Source organism: Phoca vitulina, unplaced genomic scaffold (genome assembly GCF_004348235.1).
Source record: "Phoca vitulina isolate PV1807 unplaced genomic scaffold, GSC_HSeal_1.0 scaffold1, whole genome shotgun sequence".
In the NCBI taxonomy this organism is placed as follows: Eukaryota; Metazoa; Chordata; class Mammalia; order Carnivora; family Phocidae; genus Phoca; species Phoca vitulina.
Window position 1 is genome coordinate 91147273 of NW_022589704.1, and position 22530 is coordinate 91169802.

Consider the following 22530-nt stretch of genomic DNA (forward strand, 5'->3'; position numbering starts at 1 on the left):
CACCCCGCCCCACCCACTTACTCTCTCCACTCACCCTTGTTTCCTTCAACCTCCCCATACAGTTACTCAATGTGTGGGCCCTCCACAGTCCCTGAGGGTAGAATGTGGCTGTTGATTCTCACTTCCAGTGGGGATCGGCATCTGGGCAGAGGGTTCTCAGCAGAATTTCTTGAAAGCACAAAAGATCCTCAAAGTTCTCTGAAGATTAAAGTACATTTCCTTGGGGACCTGGGTGGCTCCGTCATTAAGCGGTCCTGGGTCCTGGGATCGAGCCCCGCATTGGGCTCCCTGCTCAGCAGGAAGCCTGCTTCTCCCTCTCCCACTCCCCCTGCTTGTGTTCCCTCTCACACTGTCTTTCTGTCAAATAAATAAATAAAATCTTTAAAAAAAAAAAAAAGAAAGAAAGAAAGTATATTTCCTTGAATTAGGGTTTCTTCCTGGAACAAGGTTTTACATGGCAGGCCTATCTCTCTCTTAAGGAGAGCTAAGCAATTCACCAATGCAGAGAAGTTCAAGGAGAAATTTCTTGAGTTTATTCATTTATGTGTATGTGCGCATGTATGTTAAGTATGTGTGCATGTGTGTGTGCACACACACACACTATACATACATTTTGCCTGTGAATCCAGAAAGCAAGTTACCACTTACGGGCCAAAGCAAAATAGAAGAGTGAGAAGGAAGATGGAAACTTTTGTTCAACATTAGTAGTGTTCTGCCAGACAAAGATAACCTAGCCAGCTTTTTCACAGCTGTAGCAAAGTGGAACTTGTAACCACCCAGCACTTTGAGCTCAAAAGAAAAAGCCTGCACAGTTCTTAAGCCCAAGCATGGGATAATTTCATGCCTGCTTTCCATATGCCATTGCTGTGTTGAGGGCTCCTTTGTCATACTTAGCAGACAGCTTCCCAGTGCTGCCTGTATGTTTGTATTGCGCTCTCTGACAGAGCTTGTCTGCTCTGCATGTCAGCACAGAAATTGTCAGAAGCCTTGAGGGCTGAATGTGGAATCCAACCAGGAGGGCAAGGAACCCAGGATGCTGGGCAATGGGGGTCCATGGCCCTTTCCCCTCCAGTTTCTGACTGTGACCACCTGTAGACACTAGCTTTTACAAAAACAAACACTGTGCAGACCCAGCCTTAGATTTGAAAGCAATACTCTAAAACATGGAGCTAGTTGTGACAGTTAAAGTCTAGTCCTTTCTGCTGACAGTGTTAGCTGAAGTGATCACAATTTGAAAGGACTATTTTGTTCACAAGGAGATAAACTGTTGTTGCAACAAGAACAGTCAATAAACAAGCAATCACCATAAAATTTATATGGATTTCTACTATTATGAAAAAATAATAATTTCTCCACTGTACCATCCTCTCCATATCCTTTGGAAACTGGAGAAATCTCTCATTTCCCCAACTCTAGAATGTTTGCATGAATTATATTATCTGCCCTGTCTTCCATCTAAAGAAAGAAGGCTGCCTATAGATCTTCAGTTGGTAGACAAAGCCTCACAGGCAAATGTTCATTGCTACAGGGCATCTGTTATATCCCCCTAACGGTAAGGAAGTTAATTTCCAAAGATGAATTGCATTCTAAGCAGAAAAGAACTTCACTTTCTCTTTCCTCGGGTTGGGGCTGACAGAAAAGGCTTGGCATGAAACACCATCATGACAATCTCGGGCATAGCTGTTCTGCTCTTAATGGGATTTGAAAAGAGACAGTTTCAACTCCATGGGCTATCTGAAGGCTTGAAAGGAATCTTTAACAATTAGAATACTCATTACTTGCCCCCTCCAGACGTTTCCATTTTAACTTTCACTTGCCTTTTGTGTTAAAGGGGAAAAAAGACAAAGTGGCAGACAGATCAGAATATACTTCCTTCATAAGAAAGCTCTGTCACCATCATGGCACTTCCTTAAATATATGTTGCCTTGGCCCCCAATCATATAATACCATTAAATCTGTTCATACATGCATTCAAAACACTTCCCTCCATAAATCAGACTCAGTTACTTTGAACTGGCCGCTCTACTCACTCTTTCTTATAGTCAGCCACAGATAGTGAATTCCATCACTCACGATATGGAGCAGACAGGTTTACATAGCTGAACCATCACTGTGTTCCTGGTGTCCAAGTTGGTGCCTTCAAGAGAGAAGGTTGAAATTTCCAAATGAATATTTTCACAACCATCATATGAGGTATACAATGTTGTCCACATTTTGTTTTAAGTAAACTAAAGTTCCACACCATTGCTGGTTTTAATTTCATCACTATCCATTAAGTTTCTACCTGTGTAACACATTTTACCAACTTAGTAAAGTAGAAGTGATCTCTACTGTCTCAAGTATGGGGTTATTTGTGAAGAGTGAGAGAGGGATTGGAACAGAGCCTGGAATGTCACATGCAACAATGAATTTATATTCCCTGTGATGCCTAGGACAAATTCCCCACCCTCTCACAATTTGTCTTAACTCACTAAATGAGCCTGATATTCCCAATTGTATCTAACATGGATTTTCCAGTTCCCACGGATAAGCCTCTTCACAATCGCCTATACATCTTGCTCATTCTTATCTTCCTGTGATTGACTGTTTCTTTCATTTCTCTTGTGGCCAAAGAGACCCTTCAAGTATAGAGCCAATGGTGTGGGCAGCTATACTTAATTTGCCTCTTCACCCAGCTAATTTCTTTTTCATTTTAATAAACTTTTTAAGTCGAAGTTTCACATGCATGCAGAAAAGTACACATATCATAGATGTACAGTTTGTGAATTAGCATAAAGAGAGCAAGGTTGTGTAACCCCCCACCCTGAGATCAAGAAACAGATCATCATCAACATCCCAGAAAGCTCCTCTCTTATCCCCCACCCATTTAAAAATCCCTTCATCCTTAAAGTTATCCATTACTCTAATACCACAGATTAGTTTTGCAGATTTTTGAACTTTATATAAATGGAATCTTCAGTATGCATTCTGCAGCATCTAGCTTCTTTTCTCACCATTATGTGTGTGAGACATATCCATGTTCTTGTTTATAGATGTAGTTTGCTTTCATTGCTGTATAATATGGCACTGTATGAATATATCAACATTAATACATTCTACTGTGGGGAAATTTGGGTTGTTTCTAGTTTGAGGCCATTACAACCATGCTACTATTTATATTCTTCCATGTGTCTTTGGTACATACATGTACACCCTTTTCTGAGTATTGTAGCATCTGCTGGTACTCCATCCCCATCCACTGGAGTTTATCATTTCCTGGCACTCTAGCCCAACTGCCAACTGCCTACACTTGTGATTCTACACTTGAAGGGTCTCTCTGGCCATGAGAGTCCTCTCTGCCCTCACACTCAGAAAGCCAGAAGTGCCAGGGAAATATCAATCCTAGGATAAGTAATTATGGGATCGCCCCTTGGATGAGAAAACCCTAAGATGCTTATTTCATCCTGGTTCCTAGTATTTTCCAGTATAAAGTTCCAGCTCCTCCCACAGGTAAGTTTCCTGATAATGCATGCTTGACTGCCTCCTTTCCCGTCCCTGTCTGGCTCCCTGTCTACTCTACTTTCATTGGGGGTCATCTCCCAATAAACCATTTGCATTTATTTAAACCCTTGTCACAGGAACTGCTTCTGGGTGAACTCGACATATAAGTTTCTCTTCTATTCACTATTCTAAGTGGTTACCCTAGAGATTACAAGATTCATCATTAACCTACTAAAGTTTAATATAAATTAATACATCTCAGAAAACTCCAAGACCTTAGGATATTTTAACTCCATCCTCTTTTTGAACTTTTATTGCCATGTTTTAAATATTCTTTAAACCCAATGATATATCATTATATTTGTTTTATACAGGGAATATTCATTTAGATTAACCCACATGTTTATTCTTTCTATTATTTCTTTCTGTATTTTCATGCTTCTATCTGGGATCATTTTCCTTCCACTTGAAGAAGTGCCCTTATTATTTCAGTGTGGGTCTACTGGTAATAAATTCTGTTTTTGCTAGTCTGAAATTATCTTTTCTTTACCTTTTTTTTCCTTGAGAATATTTTCACTGGGTATAGATTTCTAACTAAGTGGTGATTCCCCCCCCCACCCACGCATGTTAAAGCTGTCAATCATAGTTTCCTGGCTTCCATTGTTATTATATGACATTCTTATCTCTTTAAAGGTAATATATTTTTTTCTATTGACTGCTTTTAAGACCTTTTCTGTTTTAGTTTTCAACAATTTTACTATGATGTGCTTAAACATGGTATCTTGTGTTTATCCTACTTGGCGCTTAAAGCAATTCTTAATCTTTTGGCTTGAAGTCTTGTATGTTTTGGAAAATCTTAGCAATGGCTCTTCAGATATTGCTTCTCACCTACCCTGTCTCTCCTTTTGGACTCCAATGACATGAATATTAGACATTTTCACCACATGCCATGTATCTTTTATGCTCTGTTGTGTATTATTTTTTCTTCTTATGTTTGTCTTTTTTTTTACTTTTAAATTGTGCCTAATCTGCTGTTAAGCCCCTATGTTAAGTTCTTAAATTCAGTTACTATATTTTTCAACTTTAGAATTTCCACTTGATCCTATTTTATAATGTTTATTTCTCTGCTGAAATTCTCCATTTTGTTAATTTCTTAAACACAGTAATAACAGTTATTTGAATTTGCTAACTGGAATATATGACTTTTTTGTCCTCTTGTTTTTTGTTTTTGTTTTTGTTTTTGTTTTTTTGGTTAATTCTTGTATTTTTGCATGTCTGGTTTTTGTTCCTATTCCCATCATTACCTTGAGGCTCTGACTATGTTATATTCCTCCAGAGAGGTTTTTGCATTTGCCTGTGGCAGGCAATTAGAGTAGGAGCAGATCACCTAATCTGAGATTGAGGTGATTTAAATGGAGTTTCAGTCACTGTGAGGGTCGGTCTATTTCCAGTTTGTTCTTACTCCTAGAATGTAGCCCTCTGGGGTTCCCAGCTAAAAGTCTCAAGTGCTTATGAAGGCTTTTCTTCCTTGACAGATGCTTAATTTCATTGTTCCCTCAGCCCCATGAGAATATCAAAACTACTCTCAGCTGCTACTTTAGCATTTTCAAAAATCCTGGGGCAAAGGCAGTGCCAAATGCTACCCGTGCATTTCTGAGCTTTCCTTTTCTCCAGGACCCTCAAGTCTGCTGCTTTAGAAGCTTTCTAATGCTTTTAAACAACAGTTTTTAAACCCAACTTTTCTAGTGGTATTGATAGGACATTTAATCAGATACAAACTGGTCTGCCAGAGTCCAGTGAGCTAGTTTCTACCCAGCAGAAGTTAAGCTCAAGTCCTACCTCTGAGATAGGAAAGGTGAAGGGACTCCATAAAAATCTGCTTTTTGCTCCTTTTCCTACTTCTATTCTTGTGAGAACCTGCACCCCCATCTTACACATGCCTCATTATGTACGTCCTCCTTATAAGGGACAAGGAATTAAAGATTTCTTTAGAGCCTTTCAGCACAAGTGATAACATCTAAGGAAGGACCAGGCAAGACTGATCAAACGTAGCCATCATACGTGTATATTCCAGACCACCAGCGCTAGGCATCTCCATGCCAAGGGCCCCTGGCTCCAAAGAATAAGTGACTTATTGAGGACACCTGGACCTTTTCTTTGTTCTAACTGGTTCCTAGATGCCTGAGAAGACATGTACACCAGACCATGATCCCCCAAAAAAAAGCCAGACCACAAGCAAAGATGAAACTCACTCTTCTTTTCTTTTCCAAGTCTCCTGGATGTTCTTTCGGTATCTTCACTCTCTGTTTATCTTCAGTAAACTGCTCTCACTTCCTCTGGGCTCACATTTGATTTCTATCCCGTGGGAAGCCAAGGACCCTCTTGGCTGGTCCTGAGGGACACCCCCGCCAAGGGTCCACAGACCTGGCCTGGCTACATGACTTCTTTAAGAGTTTTCCCTCTTTACTATAGTCCCTGTGGTTCTCTCCCATGTGTGAACTTTAAGAGCATGTTTAGTTCTGCTTCATTCATTTTACTACATTATTTCATTCCCTTATTTTCCTCTACAAGTTTATAGAGTTACAGAATTAAAATACTATATTATACAATGTAATTAATATATATGTATACATATAGGCAATAAATAATATACACATAATGATTATAATTATATAATCTATAGAATTAAAGAATTACAAATTGATACCTCAACATACTTCTAAATTCCTCAAGAACCAAGGATCTAGCACTTACATTGTTTTATGTTCATTGGTGAACTCAGAGATCCAAAAAATTATAGAAGTGGACTCACTTATTATCCTTATTCACCAAAAAGATAGAAGTAATTCAACATATGTAGTGCCCAAATTTGTGCCTACCCATAGTTTCTAGTCAATAAATAATAGTTCCCCATCTCTCTCCTTTCTTAGGAGAGGACAGAGTTCTCCCAATTCCTCCTCTTCTCTTAGACATAGCAGGAAAAGGCACAAGATTTATATTTTCACCTTAAGCCACACACCTGTTAAGTGCAATGAATTAAGAATGTTAAACATTCCCCAAAAGCAACCCTCTCTGAGAATGTGCTACTAGCACTTCCTTTCCAAACCATTTTAGGGAATTACACAATTTTAGGTAACTCACAAGGGAGACAAAAGCCTGGTAGTTAAAAGCATAGTCTTTGGAACCAGACAGAGGTGTCTTCATATCCAAGACCCACAAATAATTTATTATGCTGCTTTGGGTGGGTTACTTAACATCTCTAAAACTCAATTTTCTCATCTGTAAGCTAAGGATAGCAGTACTTCCTCACTGAGTTGTTGGAAGGATTTAACAAGATAATTTATGTGAAATGCTTACAATAGGGTGGTACATAATACACATCCGATTCATGTTAGATATCATAGAGTTTTCATGTTTATTTCCCACTTCCTTTCAGTAAACATGCTCTCTGGATAACATAATACCTGACCAATGTTTAATTTTATGTCATCATTCAATAGTGGCTAGATATGGAACAATAAACTGAAGAATTTGTTTTTGGAAGACAGTTCCTCCCAGAATCTGGGCTGAGCATAGCACTGCTCTTTCACCAAAAGCAGGCTCACCCAGACAGTTTGAGAAGAGTGTTTGGAGAAATCCTTTATGAAGTCAAAGAGTCTGACAAAAAGAAAAAAAATGAACCTTTTATCTTTTTTCTCTAGTCTACGTTTCCTTTTATTTGATTCTCCTAATGAACTTGGTCCCCAGGATTACAAAAACAAAATGTTTTACACCCATCATCATATAAGAACAAACTACATCAGAAACACTTTCATACTTTAGGGCATCATTTTAGGCCAAGGTAAAACAGGAGAAACAGGAGTTTCTTTAAAATAAATAAATAAATAAAAAGCTTTCAATTGGATTTCCTAAATAAAACTTCTCTCTTGCTATTTTTTCTTTATTATTCTCCCATTTATGAAAGTTACACCTTGCAACAAGGCTGGCAATTGCCATTGCTTTTCTGTGTCTTGCAAACTGGTTCAGTAGCTCTTCAGATAGCAAGGGCATTAGGCAAGCCAACACTAGTAACCAGAATCAGGGCTGCCTGAAGCCATTTAAATTTCTTTGTCTGGGCAACATCACTGAATAGTCTTGTTTGGGTTTATCCCATGAAGGCACATTTGGAATTTGCAATTCCATTGCATAAGATTTTGTATCCGGTCCAGCCAGAGTAGAGATTATATGGTTAGTTTTATGGCGATGTATCAAATAATACCAAGTAATTTTTAGTAAACATATCAGGTACTTGGGCATTAGAAATAGTCTAAATGAAACATTTTTAACATATATGATAGCATACTGCACATACAATTCTCTAAAGGGGTCATTTAAACTGTATGTGTGTCATTATACATACAGTTTAAATCACACACACAGGCGGGGAGCAAGATGGCAGAGGAGTAGGAGACCTAAATTTCATCTGGTCCCAGGAATTCACCTGGATAGGGATCAAACCATTCTGAACACCACGAACTCAACAGGAGATCGAAGAAAAGAATAGCAGCAACTCTCTGAAAAGTGACCACTTACTGGAAGGTAGGATGTGTGGAGAAGTGAATCCGAGGTGATATACGGGAGGATAGACGGCGGGGGAGGGGGCCTCTGTCAGCCACTTCTGGCAAGTGATAGAGCAGCGGAGCACAAAATCAGAACATTTAGAAGTCGGCTCCGCTGAGGGACGTCGCTCCAGTGGCTAAGTGGGGGTTGGAACCCTCGCTGGACAGTGTGGTCTCAGGACCCTCGGGGTCACACAAAGACCAGGGGTGCCTGAGTGCGGCAGAGCTCCCAGGTATCGGAGCAGGGAAGCCAGCTGCAGAGACGGAGCCGAGGAGTGGGCTCTCAGCTCGGGGGCTGCCATAAACCGTGATCCGCAGCACAGTCAGGCCACTGCTCCTCCAGCAGGGACCCAACAAGCGGCAGATCCGGGGAGACTCCCCTTCCTCCCCTGGGAGGAGCGGCGCGGGAGCTCACCGCAGGGATCTGCTGGGTTTGGAGACTCCACACCGAGTCGGGTGCCAGAGATAGAAACGCTCAGTCACAGGCCAGGTGAGCATTGGGTGCGGCCGGAGACCGGGGAGACAGGAGCGACTGACTGCTTTTCTCTGGGGGCGCACTGAGGAGCGGGGCCCCGAGTTCTCGGCTCCTCCGGGGCGGAGATTGGGAGGCCGCCATTTTCACTCTCGTCCTCGAAAGCTGTACGGAAAGCTTGCAGGGAACAAAAGCTCCCGAGAGCAAACCCGAGCAGATTACTTAGCCTGGACCGGCGGGAGGGTGCGGCAATTCCGCCTCCGGCAAAGACATTTGGGAACCACGGCAACAGGCCCCTCCCCCAGAAGATCAGCAAAAACAGCCAGCCAAGACCAAGTTTACCGATCAATGAGAACAGCAGAACTCCAGCGCTAGGGGAATACAGCACATAGAATTCATGGCTTTTTTACCATGATTCTTTAGTCTTTCAAAGTTAATTTTTTTTCACTTTTTTTTTGGAATTTTTCTTTTTCCCTTTTTCAAACAACATCTTATCAATCCCTTTTTTAAAAAATCTTTTTTATTTTTCATTTTTAGAGTCATATTCTATCCCTTCATAGTAGTTAACCTTATTTTTGGTATATATATATAAGTTGTTCTCTCTTTAAAATTTTGGGATACAGTTTCTTCTAAAAGACCAAAACATACCCTAAATCTCTAGTGTATGGCTTTCTTCTAGTCTCCTGCCTGATCACATTCTCTTCCTTTTTTTTTTTAATCCTCTTCTTTCTTTTTTCAACCAACTTCTTATCAAGTCCTTTTATAAAATCTTTTATAATTTTCATCTTTACAGTCATATTCCATCCCTTCATCATATTAACCCTTATTTTTGTACATATATAAGTTTTTCTTTCTTTAAAATTTTGGGAGGCACTTTCTTCTAACAGACAAAAATATGCCCAAAATCTAGTGTGTGGCACTGATCTATGCACCAGCCTGATCATATTTGATCATATTCTGGTTTTATTTTTGTTTGTTTGTTCCTTTTTATAATTTTTTCTTTTTTCTTTCTTTCCCTTTCTTTTCCCCCGGTTTCAGGTCTCTTCTGATTTGTTTAGTGCATATTTTTCTGGGGATGTTGTTACCCTGTTAGCATTTTGTTCTCTCATTCATCTATTCTCCTCTGGACAAAATGACAACACGGAAAAAAATCACCTCAACAAAAAGAACAAGAGGCAGTACCGACTGCCAGGGACCTAATCAATACGGACATTAGTAACTTGTCGGAACTAGAGTTCAGAATGATGATTTTAAAGATACTAGCTGGGCTTGAAAAAAGCCTGGAAGATATTAGAGAACCCTTTCTGGAGAAATAAAAGAACTAAAATCTAACCAAGTCAAAATCAAAAAGGCTATTAATGATGTGCAGTCAAAAATGGAGGCTCTAACTGCTAGGATAAATGAGGCAGAGGAGCAAATTAATGATACAGAAGACCAAATGATGGAAAATAAAGAAGCTGAGAAAAAGAGAGGTAAACAACTACTGGATCACGGGGGCAGAATTCGAGAGATAAGTGATACCATAAGACAAAACAACATTAGAATAATTGGGATCCTAGAAGAAGAAGAAAGAGAGAGAGAGGGGCAGAAGGTATATTGGAGCAAATTATAGCAAAGAACTTCCCTAATTTGGGGAAGGAAACAGGCATCAAAATCCAGGAAGCACAGAGAACCCCCCTCAAAATCAATAAAAATACGTCAACACCCCGACATCTAATAGTAAGACCTACAAGTCTCAGAGACAAAGAGAAAATCCTGAAAGCAGCTCGGGAGAAGACATATGTAACCTACAGTGGTAGAAACATTAAATTGGCAACAGACCTATCCACAGAGACCTGGCAGGCCAGAAAGGACTGGCATGGTATATTCAGAGCACTAAATGAGAAAAATATGCAGCCAAGAATGCTATATCCAGCTAGGCTGTCATTGAAAATAGAAGGAGAGATAAAAAGCTTCCAGGACAAACAACAACTAAAGGAATTTGCAAACACAAAACAGCCCTACAAGAAATACTGAAAGGGGTCTTCTAAGCAAAGAGAGAGCCTAAAAGTAACATAGACTAGAAAGGAACACAGACAATATAGAGTCACAGTCACCTTACAGGCAATACAATGGCACTAAATTCATATTTTTCAATAGTTACCCTGAATGTAAATGGGCTAAATGCCCCAATCAAAAGACACAGGCTATCAGATTGGATAAAAAAACAAGACCCATCAATATGCTGTCTGCAAAAGACTCATTTTAGACCCAAAGACAGCCCCAGATTGAAAGTGAGGGGGTGGAAAACCATTTGCCATGCTAATGGACACCAAAAGAAAGCTGGGGTGGCAATCCTTATATCAGACAAATTAGATTTTAAACCAAAGACTGTAATAAGAGATGAGGAAGGATATTATATCCTACTTAAAGGGTCTATCCAACAAGAAGATCGAACAATTGTAAATATCTATGCCCCTACCATGGGAGCAGCCAATTATATAAGCCAGTTAATAACAAAAGCAAAGAAACACATCGACAACAATACAATAATAGTGGGGGACTGTAACACTCCCCTCACTGAAAGGGACAGATCATCTAAGCAAAAGATCAACAAGGAAATAAAGACTTTAAATGACATACTGGACCAAATGGACTTCACAGATATATTCAGAACATTCCATGCCAAAGCAACAGAATACACATTCTTCTCTAGTGCCTATGGAACAGTCTCCAGAATAGATCACATCCTAGGTCACAAATCAGGTCTCAACCAGTACCAAAAGATTGGGATCATTCCCTGCATATTTTCAGACCACAAAGCTTTGAAACTAGAACTCAATCACAAGGGGGAAGTCGGAAAGAACTCAAATACATGGAGGCTAAAGAGCATCCTACTAAAGAATGAATGGGTCAACCAGGAAATTAAAGAAGAATACATAAAATTCATGGAAACAAATGAAAATGAAAACACAACTGTTCAAAATCTTTGGGATGCAGCAAAGGCAGTCCTAAGAGGAAAGTATATAGCAATTCAAGCCTTTCTCAAGAAACAAGAAAGGTCTCAAATATACAACCTAACCCTACACCTAAAGGAGCTAGAGAAAGAACAGCAAATAAAGCCTAAACCCAGTAGGAGAAGAGAAATAATAAAGATCAGAGCAGAAATCAATGAAATAGAAACCAAAAGAACAGTAGAACAGATCAACCAAACTAGGAGCTGGTTCTTTGAAAGAATTAACAAGATTGAAAAACCCCTGGCTAGAGTTATCAAAAAGAAAAGAGAAATGACCCAAAGAAATAAAATCATGAATGAAAGAGGAGAGATCACAACCAACACCAAAGAAATACAATTATAAGAACATACTATGAGCAACTATACGCCAGCAGATTAGATAATCTGGAAGAAATGGATGCATTCCTAGAGATGTATCAACTACCAAAACTGAACCAGGAAGAAATAGAAAACCTGAACAGACCTATAACCACTAAGGAAATTGAAGCAGTCATCAAAAATCTCCCCCTCCCCCACAAAAAAAGCCCAGGGCCAAATGGCTTCCAGGGGAATTCTACCAAACATTTAAAGAAGAATTAATACCTATTTTTCTGAAATTGTTCCAAAAAATAGAAATGGAAGGAAAACCTCCAAACTCAATTTTGAGGCCACCATTACCTTGATCCCAAAACCAGACAAAGACCCCATCAAAAGGAGAATTACAGACCAATATCCCTGATGAACATGGATGCAAAAATTCTCACCAAAATACTAGCCAGTGGAATCCAACAGTACCTTAAAAGCATTATTCACCACGACCAAGTGGGATTTATCCCTGGGCTGCAAGGTTGGTTCAACATCTGCAAATCAATCAACATGATACAATACATTAATAAAAGAAAGAATAAGAACCATATGATCCTCTCAATAGATGCAGAAAAAGCATTTGACAAAGTACAGCATCCTTTCTTGATCAAAACTCTTCAGAGGATAGGGATAGAGGGTACATACCTCAATATCATAAAAGCCATCTATGAAAAACCAACAGTGAATATCATTCTCAATGGATAAAAGTGAGAGCTTTCCCCCTAAGGTCAGAAACACGGCAGGAATGTCCACTATCACCACTGCTCTTCAACATAGTATTAGAAGTCCTAGCCACAGCAATCAGACAACAAAAAGAAATAAAAGGCATCCAAATCGGCAAAGAAGAAGTCAAACTCACTCTTTGCAGATGATATGATACTTTATGTGGAAAACCCAAAGACTCCAACCCCAAACTGCTAGAACTCATACAGGAATTGAGTCAAGTGGCAGCATATAAAATCAATGCACAGAAATCAGTGGCATTCCTCTACACCAACAACAAGACAGAAGAAAGAGAAATTAAGGAGTCGATCCCATTTACAATTGCACCCAAAACCAAAGGTACCTAGGAATAAATCTAACCAAAGAGGCAAAGAAGCTGTACTCAGAAAACTATAAAATACTCATGAAACAAACTGAGGAAGACACAAAGAAATGGAAAAATGTTCCATGTTCATGGATTGGAAGAACAAATATTGTGAAGATGTCAATGCTACCTAGAGCAATCTACACATTCAATGCAATCCCTATCAATATATTATCCACTTTTTTCAAAGAAATGGAGCAAATAATCCTAAAATTTGTATGGAACCAGAAAAGACCCCAAATAGCCAGAGGAATGTTGAAAAAGAAAAGCGAAGCTGGCAGCATCACAATTCTGGACTTCGAGCTCTATTACAAAGCTGTCATCATCAAGACAGTATGGTACTGGCACAAAAACAGACACAGAGATCAATGGAACAGAATAGAGAGCCCAGAAATGGACCCTCAACTCTATGGTCAACTCATCTTTGACAAAGCAGGAAAGAATGTCCAATGGAAAAAAGACAGTCTCTTCAACAAATGGTGTTGGGAAAATTGGACAGCCACAAGCAGAAGAATGAAACTGGACCATTTCCTTATACCACACACAAAAATAGACTCCAAATGGTTGAAAGACCTAAATGTGAGACAGGAGTCCATCAAAATCCTAAAGGAGAACACAGGCAGCAACCTCTTCGACCTCAGCCGCAACAACTTCTTCCTAGAAACATCGCCAAAGGCAAGGGAATCAAGGGCAAAAATGAACTATTGGGACCTCATCAAGATAAAAAGCTTCTGCACAGCAAAAGAAACCGTCAACAAAACCAAAAGACAACTGACAGAATGGGAGAAGATATTTGCAAATGACATATCAGATAAAGGGCTAGTATCCAAAATCTATAAAGAACTTATCAAACTCAACACCCAAAGAACAAATGATCCAATCAGGAAATGGGCAGAAGACATGAACAGACATTTTTCCAAAGAAGACATCCAAATGGCTAACAGACACATGAAAAAATGCTCAACATCGCTCAGCATCAGGGAAAACCAAATCAAAACCTCAATGAGATACCACCTCACACCAGTCAGAATGGCTAAAATTAACAAGTCAGGAAACGACAGATGTTGGTGGGGATGTGGAGAAAGGGGAACCCTCCTACACTGTTGGTGGGAATGCAAGCTGGTGCAACCACTCTGGAAAACAGTATGGAGGTTCCTCAAAAAGTTGAAAATAGAGCTACCCTATGACCCAGCAATTGCACTACTGGGTATTTACCCCAAAGATACAAATGTAGGGATCTGAATGGGGTACGTGCATCCCGATGTTTATAGCAGCAATGTCCACAATAGCCAAACTATGGAAAGAGCCAAGATGTCCATCAACAGATGAATGGATAAAGAAGATGAGGTATATATATACAATGGAATATTATGCAGCCATCAAAAGGAATGAAATCTTGCCATTTGCAATGACGTGGATGGAATTGGAGGGTATTACGTTGAGCGAAATAAGTCAGTCAGAGAAAGACATGTATCATATGACCTCACTGATATGAGGAATCCTTAATCTCAGGAAACAAACAGGGTTGCTGGAGTGGTGGGGGGTGGGAGGGATGGGGTGGCTGGGTGATAGACATTGGGGAGGGTATGTGCTATGGTGAGCGCTGTGAATTGTGTAAGACTGTTGAATCACAGACCTGTACCTCTGAAACAAATAATACATTATATGTTAAAAAAAAAAAAGAAGTAGAAGATAGCAGGAAGGGAAGAATGAAGGGGGGAAATCGGAGGGGGAGATGAACCATGAGAGACTATGGACTCTGAGAAACAAACTGAGGGTTCTAGAGGGGAGGGGGTGGTGGGATGGGTTAGCCTGGTGATGGGTATTAAAGAGGGCACATATTGAATTGAGCACTGGGTGTTATACACAAACAATGAATCATGGAACACTACTTCAAAAACTAATGATGTAATGTATGGTGATTAACATAACATAATAATAAAAATAAATAAATAAATCAATAAATCTCACACACACACACACACACACACACACACACTTGCAGATACATACACAATCTCTGCAAGAACACATGAGGATACATGAGAAATAGCAGAAGGTAGACTTACTTGATAACTATACACCCTTTGGAAACTTTTAAACCTTATACTATGCACGTGATTACTCATCAAAAAATAAATCAGTATTATTAACATAAAATTTTTAAAAAATCAAATGAAGCCAGCTGGCTTAAAAGTACAGTGGTGTAAAATTCTCTAACTATGAAGATGAGGAGAGAGCCAGTCCTGGGGTGGTGGGGCCTGAGCAGGGTGTAGATGCAGTGTTGATGGGCATCAGGGGAAGTGCCACTGAATAAGATGGTAGATGAGTCTTTTGTTCACCAGAAGGCTGACTCTGCACCAACCATCTTACTCTAGGTATGGGTGAGGCATGAGGAATGTCCTAGAAACATTTCCAGACTAGCCAAAGATTCAGACTCCAATATAGAAAATAAAATACAACATGATAGGGGGCATAGGGCAGGAATATGACATGATACGTTCTTATATAACTAGTTAAACCCATGTTTATTTGCTTATGTTTATTTGCTGCAAAATTATTCATTTTTCTATGCTGTGGACACATACACACACACACACACACACACACACTCAAAAAGTATTTTTGACCTAAATGTTGCAATCATTGGTGCTATACAACTCTGAAAACTCCCACAGCTGCATGAACCTCTGGGGACAGTCTCAAGAGCTTTAGGCTAAGAACACCTAAGAGAACATCAATTTTTTACTCTAAAAGGCCAAGGTTTGAAATCTGCTACTTTCCTGAGGCAATTTTTAACAAACTGCATAACATCTAGAAACACCAGTTTCCTACTCTGAAAATGGGAATGAAAGTCTCTGCATTACAGCCTTGCTGTAAGGAGAGAGAGAGAGAGAGAGAGAGTGTGTGTGTGTGTGTGTGTGTGTGTGTGTGTGTGTGCAGCACACTGGGGTGAGTGTGAAAGGTGTCATGTTTTAATCCTGGCATGTAGAAGAAACTCAATAAATGGCCGTTATGATCCCACCATTATTAATAAAATAGCTGGAGAGGATAGGGGAGACCCTGATAAATATTTGAGAGTGATCTTTAACTTACCACAAAAGGGAAAAAATTGCTCATAAAGAACAAATGTAAACCAGAACAAATAGCTAAATATCTGCTATACTTATGAGCATAAATGTGCCTCCTCTTGGTTTATGGGGCCCATGATTATCTCTGTCAGCTGGGATATTCAGATAAATGCACTATATTAAAGAACAGCCCTATTCTATGGAAATCAATCAGTAAAATAAAGAATCCAGAAGTGACAGCAGCCTGATGATTATTTTATTTGATCTGTTTATCTATTTGTCTCTCTGCCATCTGTCATAGCCATACCTGAAGGTAGGCTCCAGGGGCTTTACCTGACTGCAGGGGAGCCAGGGTTTGGAGGTGGAAGGACGAGTGGGGAGGGCCTTTGACACTAATGGGGAGCACATGTAGGTGGTTGAAGATCAGTCTGGGCAGTGCAGGACTGAAGAAATGCTTCTTCCTCCTGTTCCAGGTGGCCACAGGAGGTGGTTGTGGGCAAAGGACAAAGCTCAGAATAGGACCAGAGCCTCCATTGTAGATCTGGATCTTCCTTATTAAGAAATGGATCAAAACAAAATAATGAGGATTAAGGGGCCAGGCTGGGATTTTCTTTAGTTGGCAGGAGGAAGACCATGGCAAGGGATCCCTACACTGGGAGCCAAATGTGTGTCCAGGACAGAACAGGCAAGTGCTTTTTCATCAGGCCACAGACAGGGACATCAGAGGCTAATGGTGCAGCAGGCTGCCAGGTAGATACAGCCAGTGGAAGTTTGCTACCAAGGGTTGCCTGTAACGGGATTGAGCAGGGTTTTACTGGGCAGCCCTTCCCACAGGGAGAATATATTTGTCCTAAAGAAGCCTGCCTATCATGGAATGGGAGAGGGAAAGAGGACAGAGTCTGGTCCTGCTGGGTCAGGGGCACTTCACTGAATAGGAGCTTGTGCCATGTCTTTCCTGAGAAGCCATTCACAGGAAAGGAAGAGTAGGTGATACCTGGGTTAAAGTCGAGTAAATTCCTAACTTCTAACCACAGTCTACAAGACCATACATGACATGGCCCCCACCCACCTCTCTGACATTGTTTCATACCAATTTCCACTTTGCTCACTCCCACCAGCTTCCCTTTCTATTTCCTTTTGAGCAAAGTTCAATCCCACCTCCGTGCCTTGCCTTTGCTTGTTGGCATCTGGTTTAGTCTTCCTCTGACTGTGAATGACTCTCTCATCTTGTAGGCTTCAGCTCAGAGGGCCCCCATCTACTGGAACCCCATTGCCTTCTATCATGCTATGAGCCATTTTCTCTCACAAAACACCTGACACCAAATGTGTGGGTCTTTCTTCCCCCACATCAACCAGTTTTCTAACTCTCCAGACACCAACTGGGTGTCCTACAGTGTAATTCAATTCTAACTACATAGAGTTAGTGCATACCCTGCAGGCTAAGAGTCCAGTCTCACAGAACTGCCACCCAGTGGCATCTCCAGATGCCACTCGTAAGTCCCAAGCCTCCCTTACTTCTGGTCGACCAGCTATAAATCAAGGGTTCCCACAACCCCCTCCTCAGGTACCATAATTTGCTAGAATGGCTCACACAAGTCAAGAAAGTACTTTATTTACAGTTACCAATTATCAAGGAACAGCCAAATAGATGAGATGCATAGGTCAAGGTATGGGGTAAGGGGCACACAGATTTTCACACCCTCTCTGGGCTTGTCACCCTACAGCACTTTGATGTGTCCATCAACCCAGAAGCTCTCTGTATCCTGTTGTTTAGAACTTTTATAAAGATTCTATCACGTAGGCATGATTAATTAAATCACTGGCCATTGGTGATTAACTCAATCTCCAGCTCCTCTCCCTTCCTTAGAAGTTGGAGGGTGGGGCTGAAAGTTCCAACTCTCTAATCATGCCTTGACCTTTCTGATGATCAGCCCCCATCCTGAAGCTATCTAGAGGCCCTGCTCACCAGAAATCTCATACAAAAGCCACTCATCACTGCAGTGATTACAAAGGTTTTAGGAGCTCTGTGCTAGGAACCAGAAATAAAGACCAAATATATATTACTTATTATATCACAATACCACACAGGCCTTGTAATTTTTTGTTGAAAGCCAGACATAATTACTAAGGAAAAGGAACTGTGGTGAATAGGCCTTTAGTGTGAGATTTTACGTTTATCTGGCTGAGAGTGGAGCTGTGCTTACAGTTTGCTGTAGCTGCAGGAATAAGAGGCTAAAATTTTCTTCATTGTCCTTGTCTCTGTTTCCTCTGTGATCTCTGGGTTTCTCTAGAGCGACCTTCTTAAATAGAGTCTGAGCTTTGCAGTTCTTTCCATTGTAATTCAATATTATAATACAGGAGCACTGGTGATGTGGGGGTAAGGTGTGGGGAGAAGGGGAGCATTCTGTAATCCCATGATTAGGTCTCAGTCTTTTAGTGGGCCTGGGCCTCTGGGCTGGGATCTTCACAACTGCTTCTCAGCTTTTCCCTGGGAGGTAAGACAGGAAGGCTGGAGGAGGTTGGTGTTGCATATGGTGGTTAGGCTCTGATTAAACCATTTCCATTAGACTCTGATAAAGAAGTTTTCTTTGAGCACAGCTTTTTGTTAAGGAGAACAGAACATTCTGGATATATTCTAATATGGTTACTTTTCCCCTTTCCCTGCCAGAAACATGAGGAGACTTTTCTTCATTCATCACCCGAGAACCCGAGGCCCAGTCCACTATCTTTCACATTACCCTATTTCATTTCCTTCATGGCCCTTATCACCCTCTAGAATCACCTTGTCTATGTGTTTGTTGGTGTACAAAACCTGTTCTCCATTTGAATATAAGCTTTGAGAGGACAGAACCTTGTCTGTTTTGTTGATTGCCATATTCTTGGCACTTAGAATAGTACCTGACACTAATAAATACTCAAATACTTCTTGAATTACTTCTTAAAAATCTGAATTCCTGAGGTTGATTCCAGTGACCAAGACACTACCTTGATCTTTATTGGACCTGAGGAAGGACCTTTTCCTTTCTGTCAATGGCAATGATAACTCCTTGGCTTGCTTCTGATCCAAATGTGACCTCTAGCGTTGGTGGTATAGTGGTGAGCATAGCTGCCTTCCAAATGTGACCTCTAGCCCCTGGCCCCTCCTCTTCTCCCATGGGTGGGTGGCTGTCTGTCTGTCTCTCTTTCACACACACACACACACACACACACACACACACACACACACACAGCATCTCCTGACTCTGCAAGGCAAGCTTTCCTGTGAGCTTCCAAAATCTTTCTCCTCACGTCTCAGATCCTACCAGTCACACAGGAATCAGTGCTCTTATTCAATCTTAAAAACGCATTCAGGAAAATAGAAGAGTTTGCCTATCTTGAAATGAGGTGATCATTAATTTAGCACTTTCTTGTCCTATTTATTCCCAGCCTCATGTGTAAGACGAGTAATGCTTTAAACAAATTGGATCATGCAGCTGGGAGAATGAGAGTTAGTATCAGCAATAACGAATATTCCTGCATTTTTATAGAACAATTATTGATTGTCTAGAAGAGTTTAGAGCTCAAGGTAAGTCTACCATTAAATAGCTAGTTAAAAATTCCAAGAGATTCATTATTGCTCTTTAAAAATATATTATGAAAGAAATGGGGTTGCATTTTCTACACTATAAAACGAAAAGGTCTGAAGATTGTATATTCTCAATAAGGCTGCATTGCGATTAAAAAGAAAATGAGTATCATAGCAGAAAATACTGGTAAGATGAAATGAGAAAAGGGCAACTAGTTTAAAAATTCAGTAATGTTTTAGCAATTCAAACTGCTAGTACCATATTAATATTTAGTCATCAGATAAAACTGCATTTTTAAGCCTCTGTTCAAATCAGCGATCATATATGGATACACATCTCTGTCATCATGCCCCTACTGGGATCCACAGCTCTGGGTCCTGTCTAGCCCCAAGCTTTTTTTCTCTAACTGACCCTCACTGAGTCTCACGCCCCTAGGAAGACTCCCTCAAAGTGCACCTTGAACTACAGTTTGCTATGAGCCCCACCCTCACGGCAGTAGAACCCAGACTTCCTGTGCTGCTTTTCCCTCCTGCCCAGGCAAATAGAACTGCTTGTCTGTTTTACCTTCCCGAAAAACACCTGAGAACTTCCTTCTCAGAACCTTGACTGCCTTTCTCTACTCTTCCATACTTAACCAAAAAATTCAAAGGTGTAGCTCAAATCCCAGGTATATAATACCTGTCCTATTGGCTTAGCATGGACACTTGATTTCTGATGCTCCCAAAAAGCATAGCCTGGGCTTGCATTTCTTTGGATCCTGCCCCTTGTACGTATTACTGATAAGAAGTTGGCCTAGCAAAAAAAAATTTTATGATAAACTGGAGCAGCAATCCAGCTATAATCCCCCCTTCTCTGGTTCATGTCTCAGGTCTGCCTGTGTTCATATCAGTCTTATGTACTACCCCAAATCTACTGGCTCAGGGATATGACCATGCAAATCATTGCTGTTTATTCATTGGGAATCTGCTATGTATAAATCACTGTACATATATCAACTCTCCTCAAAATGCCTTATTGGGATGTCATGAGGGTTATTTTTTTTAAATCATGATTTACCAATGAGAAAACAGGACCACAGAGATTAAGTAAGTTGTTCAAAGTAACACAGCTATTACACGGCAGAAAGATAATCCAAAATCAGGTCTGTTGGAAAATCCTCAGATTAACTCTTCTCAAATGCCCCATACCTTCCTGTTCTGTGCATGGTTCACAAATAGGCCTCCATTTACAGAAAAAAAAAAAAAATCTTATAAATAGGAGTCCAAGTGATGGAATCAGAAAGCAATAATAGCTTCATAAATGATGAGGGTCATCATTCAGGTTTAAGGTATGTTGTTCAGAGGGACCAAGACTGAGATCTAGGAGAACAGGTCAAGATACCAGGGTCATTCTAGAATATTCTGAGTGAAACAAGGGCTATGTGATTTTTGTCTCCACATCGGCCCACAGCATTGGTTCTCAACTTGGGGCATTGGAAATGCCAAAGACATTTTTGGTTGTCACAGCTTAGAAGGAATGTATTGCTTAGTGGCATTTTGTAGGTAGAGGCCAGGAATGCTGCTAAACATTCTACAAGGCACAGGAAAACTCCCTCCCGAACAAAGAATTATCTAGCCCAAAATGTCAATAGTGCCAAATTGAGAAAATCTGGCCAGCAGGGAACGTTTTCACAGTCCTGCCTGCAGTTGGCACTCTGGATACTGAAAGGGCCATTGGCTTCTTCTTGCTTCAGGTGATGTCAACTTTTGCTTTGGGGTCTGAGCTTTAGAGGTAAGAGGAGGCTTTAAGGTCATGCATCTATGTAGCCTTGGGAATAGGGTCAGGCAGTGTCTCTTATAGGACCACTCCTGGGATCTCAAGACCCTGTCTGACATCTGGTACCTCCTAGGAGGATTCCACAAGAACATGTGGCCTTGAAATTTAAAGCCCTCTTATGATATTTCTATCACCCCCAATTCCTCCCTTTCCTTTTCCCCCATGCCCCAGTTCTTTCTCTTTTGTGCTTACCAGCCTGTTTAAAACTCTCTCTGGTTGATTCTTTGCCTTCATGGTCCATCACCCATCCTTCTCAGCATGTGCCAGCCCATACCCTCAGCTCCTTTCAGGGACAGTTCAGGACCCACCTCATTTAGGAAGAGAGGCAGCAAGAAAGGGACCTTCCTCAGCCACAGAACTTCTCAAATGCCTGAATAACTCTGCATATGCCACCATTCCTATTGCAATCACCTCGCCCATGCAATGGTGGGGTTTGGGTCAGAGCTTGGAGCCAGAGTCCATGACCATTCAGGGCCAGAACCAGGTTTATTGGTAGAATTCCCTGAAAATGCTTCTCCCATGCAGGGCCTGAGATGTGTTCTTAAATCCCCCATTCTACTCATGGTTCTTACTCCAGAGTCCAAACCACAGCACAGAAGGGAACCAATGTTAAAGAAATCAGTGAAAAATAACATATTATAAGCCAAATATCATTAAAAGCATATTTCGTGATAAGATATATTCATCAGATACATTCTGAGTAAATGGAACCCTTTAACCTTGAAGATGGAAGGGAAAAAAAAAATCTGCCCTTGGTTTGGTGATTGTTAGGGGAGCATTTACCCTGTGAATGACATGACTTTATATCAAAAAATAAAACAGGTCTTCAAAATCCCAAAGAACAGAGCCTTAAATAATGTGCTGAGATGGTAACTGAAAAGATATCTAGAGTCTAGGCAAACCCAGAGTCAGAAATTATATATCTCTTTCTTTTCCTCATAAACCATACTCCACAATAGAATATTTCACCTTTCATCTGAAAACATCTCTCTTCTCCTAGCCCCTGCCTCATAAATAACAAGTAGTGAAGGAGAAAAATTAAGTTGGTATCCGTATTGTCTGAGATGTGTTTCAGAGGACAATTACTTTCTATAGCAGGTT